We start from the raw sequence: 5,235 nt of genomic DNA on the forward strand, positions 1-5,235 counted from the left end.
GGTAGCCTTAGGGTGTCTTATATAGTGTAGCAAACTAGGGTTACACATATAAACCCTAATGAACTTCCATATCCCTCATGCTCCATGGGTTAAAACCTCCATGGAGTATCCATGGGTCACCACTTGGGTTTAGCCCAACATAAAGAAATATGGATCATTGGTCCACTTTATAAGAATGAATGATTACCAAATCAACCCCTTATATTTAATTATTATCTTTTGATCACAAAATTAATTCTTGATCAATACTAATTAAATAATATGATTTCATATTAATATATTAGAACTTATAATATATTAATAAATCATAATTATCCTCTTCTCAAAAGTCCAAATTGTTCTGGTGAAGTGCAATCCAAATGGACCATGCTACTCTTGGGTCAGGTACATACCAAATATAGTTATGGACTTAGACACCTTATCGAACAGTCTTCCACTTGGATAAGTCTAATAACTATAGTTGTAAGTATAACTTCAGGATCCGACTAGCAATCTTTGCTCTAAATGCCTTTGTCGAACTTAGACGTACCATTTTAGATAAGTGATCATAGAATCCTCTGTTCTCAAGATATCAGCCGAACAAACACATGGAACACATTCAATCGTACTGTCCAACAGTTTGTTTCCCGATTTCTGATTTGTTTAACATAGAACTTATTCGAACACATCAATTTAGTTCTGACCCTCCATGGACTAAAAGGAACAGATAAACTTTAACAGTATATGCTTGTACTCACTACAAGAAAAAGACCCTTTTACGACGCGCAAAACACGACGCTCTTTGATTTATGTTACGCATTAGAGAGCGACATTAAAAAAGTGTCATCTCTTCAAAAATTTAAGGATTTAGGTCGCGCATTACTGAACGCCCTTAAACTAGTGTCATATAAAAAAAAAATTAAAAACACGGAGGGCCATATATCTTAAATGTGCGCCCTCTATAAGTGTCGCTTTATAATTTTAATGAACACGCCTTTAGTAGATACGGGGGAAAATGAAATCCCCAAAATTTTGAAAACCCGCCTTGTTCTTTTCTACCTTCAATCGATTCTCCCCTCTCCCTCCTCTCTCGTCCCCGATCTGCTTCTCCGCTGCTTGCTAATCTTCTCATCGGATCTCTGCTCGATCTCCTTCTTATCATTATCATCAAACAACGTGTTCGCCACCCCGCCCTATCTATAACAAACCTCTCTCTCTTCCATTACCCACCACAAATGTTTTTCCGAACACAAATCAGGGAAAACCTAGGTCGATTCTCCCGGTTTTAGCAACAAATTTGTGGACATCCATATACATATTGCGATTTCAAAGTCATCTTATGAAATCAACATTCCCTCAATTTCGATTTGATACAGGTAATACATGACCAACTACAAGTCTCTTTCTCTCTCTCTCTCCTATATGTATACATATACATATTGCGTGTGTTTTTGATTTCTGATAACATCGATATAACAAATAGACTAAAAACTGGCAACGGAGGTGAAAAATATTCTAGTTATGGAGCTTTATATCTTAGAAAGTTTACGGTAAAAGGTACTGACATCCATAAGGTTCGTGTATTTCCACATTCCTTTACTTAAAGTTGAATATTCGAAGCAATTTCTACCAATAACCCCTGTTTCTTGATTTTTCTTCTCCCTTCTCAATTGTAGGACCATCTCGGTTGTTGGACCAAGAGGTGTTGAGGAAGTTTTATAATTAAGAATGTGATACTTAGAGTGCTGGTGTGATTATATATATTTTACTAAGTGGGCTCCAGATAAGCCTCTTGATTCTGTTGTGGTATCTCTTGAATGTTTGGATCATTAAACCCCACCATATGCAATCTCCTTACCTTATCCATCTTTCCCAATCATATTTAATTAATAATATTTACCTTGTCCATTTTTCTCGTATCATATTTGTTTAAAGCCTAGTTTTTTGTTTCGTAATTAAGATGATGACCAAAAGATGCATTATCCTCCTTCGACTCTTTGCAGGTAAGAGCAGTTGGATTCACTAAGCTCTGCAGTTAAGTCTTCTTTGAAGCCATGGAAGTGCAAAATGGAGATGAAAAATGAAAAAGAACATGATTTCATACTTCAATTCGATCTTACTTCTGACATAATTTGAGAAGTTCTTTTGATTATCTTCTAGAATCCTCAGATATATAGAAGTAAGTTCTTGTTTATATGGTAGTTATTTGTCTACAATTTTTGAGTTTTCATTATTCTTGTTACCGATGATCAGTCTTTAATATTAGATACCTGATATATGTAATAGGCATGATCAGAAGCACTTTCCAGCTGGACATCAGAATAGCTGATAGGGGATCGACTGTATAAGCATGTATTTGATTAATAGGGCTGGAGTTTTGTATTCTAGATTCATTTTATTACAAGGTTAAATATATTTCCTTTGTATATATAATGTCAAATTGTTTAAATTATCCTAATGTAGTATTTCTTACGAAAGAACTAAACCCTACTTGAGAACAATTCAAACCTAGATAATCATCTATAAAATGTTTTGTATCTTTTGTGAGATAATTAATGAACTCGAATCCATGTTTTTATATTATTTTTCCCTGATATGAGATCCGGGAAAGCTGGAAAACTTTCTTTCTTAAACAGTCAAAAAAAGTGTAATGGTTTAATCACTATAGAAAATAGGAAAGTATCAAAAATAGTTTAAATGTTGAAAGCACACTAATTTATGTCTAGAGTAAGTGTTGTATGAACAAAGCCTGTTTCTTTTTTGGACTAAATCAACCGTGTGAATAAGCATAAATTACAATTTTACCCTTGTTGTGTTGACTTGTAGATGGTTGGTGGATCAAGGAGACAATCACAGAAAAAGTGAAGTACAACAGAGAAGAATGTTAGTTAAAGTGTTTACAGCAATACTTTTCTGTGTAAGTGTGTAAGTATGTGCACCGTCATTGACAAAAATCTAAGAAACTGAAATAAGATCAAACAATGTCAATAAGTTCAGCTACATGGACAGTAAAAATGAGAGTTATTTTACATATTTTATATATAATCCTTCACTTACTACTAGATATTTTTTTACCCCACATAAATATTTATTCTACAACAATACTATCTAAAAATACTGCTATTTACTGTTTCTTGCATGTCCATTATGCAGCTACAATACTGGATAAAAACAATCTGGTGAAGTATGATAGAAAGTGGCTATTTTCATAGTCAAGACCTAGTGGTGTGTTTTGCAGAGTCATGAGCAAAACCTGCAAAAAAAAAAGAGACATGAGGGATTAGGGGTATAAGGGTACACGGGTCATTTTAACAAAAGAATTACCTTCATTGGTGGATACTTAGAGAATGGTGCATGCCCATGAGCGAGTTCAAGTGTTGTGATTCCAAATGACCAGATGTCTGCTCTGTTGATGCACAACACAATTCTTTAGTTCAGAGATCTTCAAGTGAAAGTAATCACACGACATAAAAGTAGAAATATATAGAAGCGTAAGTTACAAAAAAAATTGTTCCAAAATGTTAATCTTATAATTTTAGTACTTATTCGAGGTATTGAGCTTTGCAGATTATTTTCACTGAGTGAGGAGTTCAAATATGTAACAGTAAGACAAGATGCGAAGATGGAACCTGCAAAGCTTTTGGACCGTGTTCCTATTCCCATCAAGGAAAGTTTGGAAGAGCCCAGGGCAAAGATCAATGTCCTAAGCCAGGAATATATTTCTCAGTTAAAGCTTGAAGGACTTTCTTTGACATCTGACATGGTGTTCATAACTCAGGTTAGTTTTATCTCTTACATATGTATCAATGTTTCTTTCTTTCTACTCCTAAATTCCTATTTCTGAAATAATCTTTGAATTTTGTTTTGATGCAGCTTGGAGACAACATTGAGGAACTTCTCATGTCTGACAACGGGAGATAGCATATAATAACAAGAAACGGTGTTGGTGTCATGTGCTGTTGTTGCTACATTAAAGAACACAATTAATTAATAAACATATATCTCACATATAAAACAGTAAGAATTGCTTTTTGCTGTATTGTTTATATGATTATATCCTTGTTTGTTGTTTTTAGATGTCTGATAAAATGGGCTACATAATATTTAAAGGTATGGAAGGTCCTCTACTCTTGCATGACAAGGATGTGGTTTTTGAAATTCTTGAGACAGGTTGTTTCTTTCTGACACAAATCACCACCATATAATTGCATTTGATGACAATGGAAAAATATTAGATTGTGTATGTAAGGAGTTCCATTTGTAATTCACATAGCATTTCAATTTTGAGCAGCTAAAAGCTTATGATAATAATATAAACATATATATTCTTTGTTGAAAGTGACTACAAATTTGGGTAAATGGAAGAAAAAATAAATGAGGGGATGAGGGCATAGTTAGAAACAATCAGGACCTAATGGGCAAAATCTTTGTTAAGTCATTCTTTGTGTTTTAAGTAAAAGAAACACTCATATATAGGCAAATCCTATCAGATATTAAGAATTGAATTTTATAAATAAAGTTGCAATGATGAATAACTTTGAACTTATTGTTTTTTCCAGGCTAAAAAGAGAGATGTGGTTGGGTTACAATAACAAGTAAAATCACAAGAACATGAAATTTGCATAAATTAGTAATTTATTTATTTATTTATTTATATATGTTTACTTACTTTGCTCCAGGTTTTTGTTAGAAAAGTTATTAAGCTTCATGGCAAGTACCTGGCATATGTAAATGACTGTTTCATGAACCATCCTCTTTTCCGCAAGGTTAGTATAGTAATTTCATCAAAATAAACCACTCCTGTCATTCAAAATTACTTGGTCTTACTTTTGAATGAATTCCCCTCTAGACTTTTAAAGAGGCATTTGAAATATTCTGCGACAAGGGTGTTGCTGGAAGTTCAAGTGCAGAGTTACTTGCTACATTTTGTGATAATATTCTTAAAAATGGTGGAAGTGAGAAATTGAACGATGAAGCCGTTGAGGACACGCTTGAGAAGGTATGTTAAAATTTTGTTTGCTCAAAAGACGTAAATGCCCTCATCATCATCGAAAGTCTCCTGTGCAGCAAATGGTAAGCAGAAGTGATTGAGTTTTTGAACTAATTTGCAGGTAGTAAAGTTGCTTGCCTACATTAGTGATAAAGATCTATTTGCTGAATTTTATAGGTAAACCTTTTTCTGATTCCTTGTCTAATGAAGTCATATGTTTGTTGATTTGTTTATTTTGTCTTTTTATAATATCTGACATGAAATTG

The sequence above is a fragment of the Lactuca serriola genome, chromosome 8, assembly GCF_051521515.1.
Source record: "Lactuca serriola cultivar US96UC23 chromosome 8, Lser_US96UC23_V15, whole genome shotgun sequence".
NCBI classification, from domain to species: domain Eukaryota; kingdom Viridiplantae; phylum Streptophyta; class Magnoliopsida; order Asterales; family Asteraceae; genus Lactuca; species Lactuca serriola.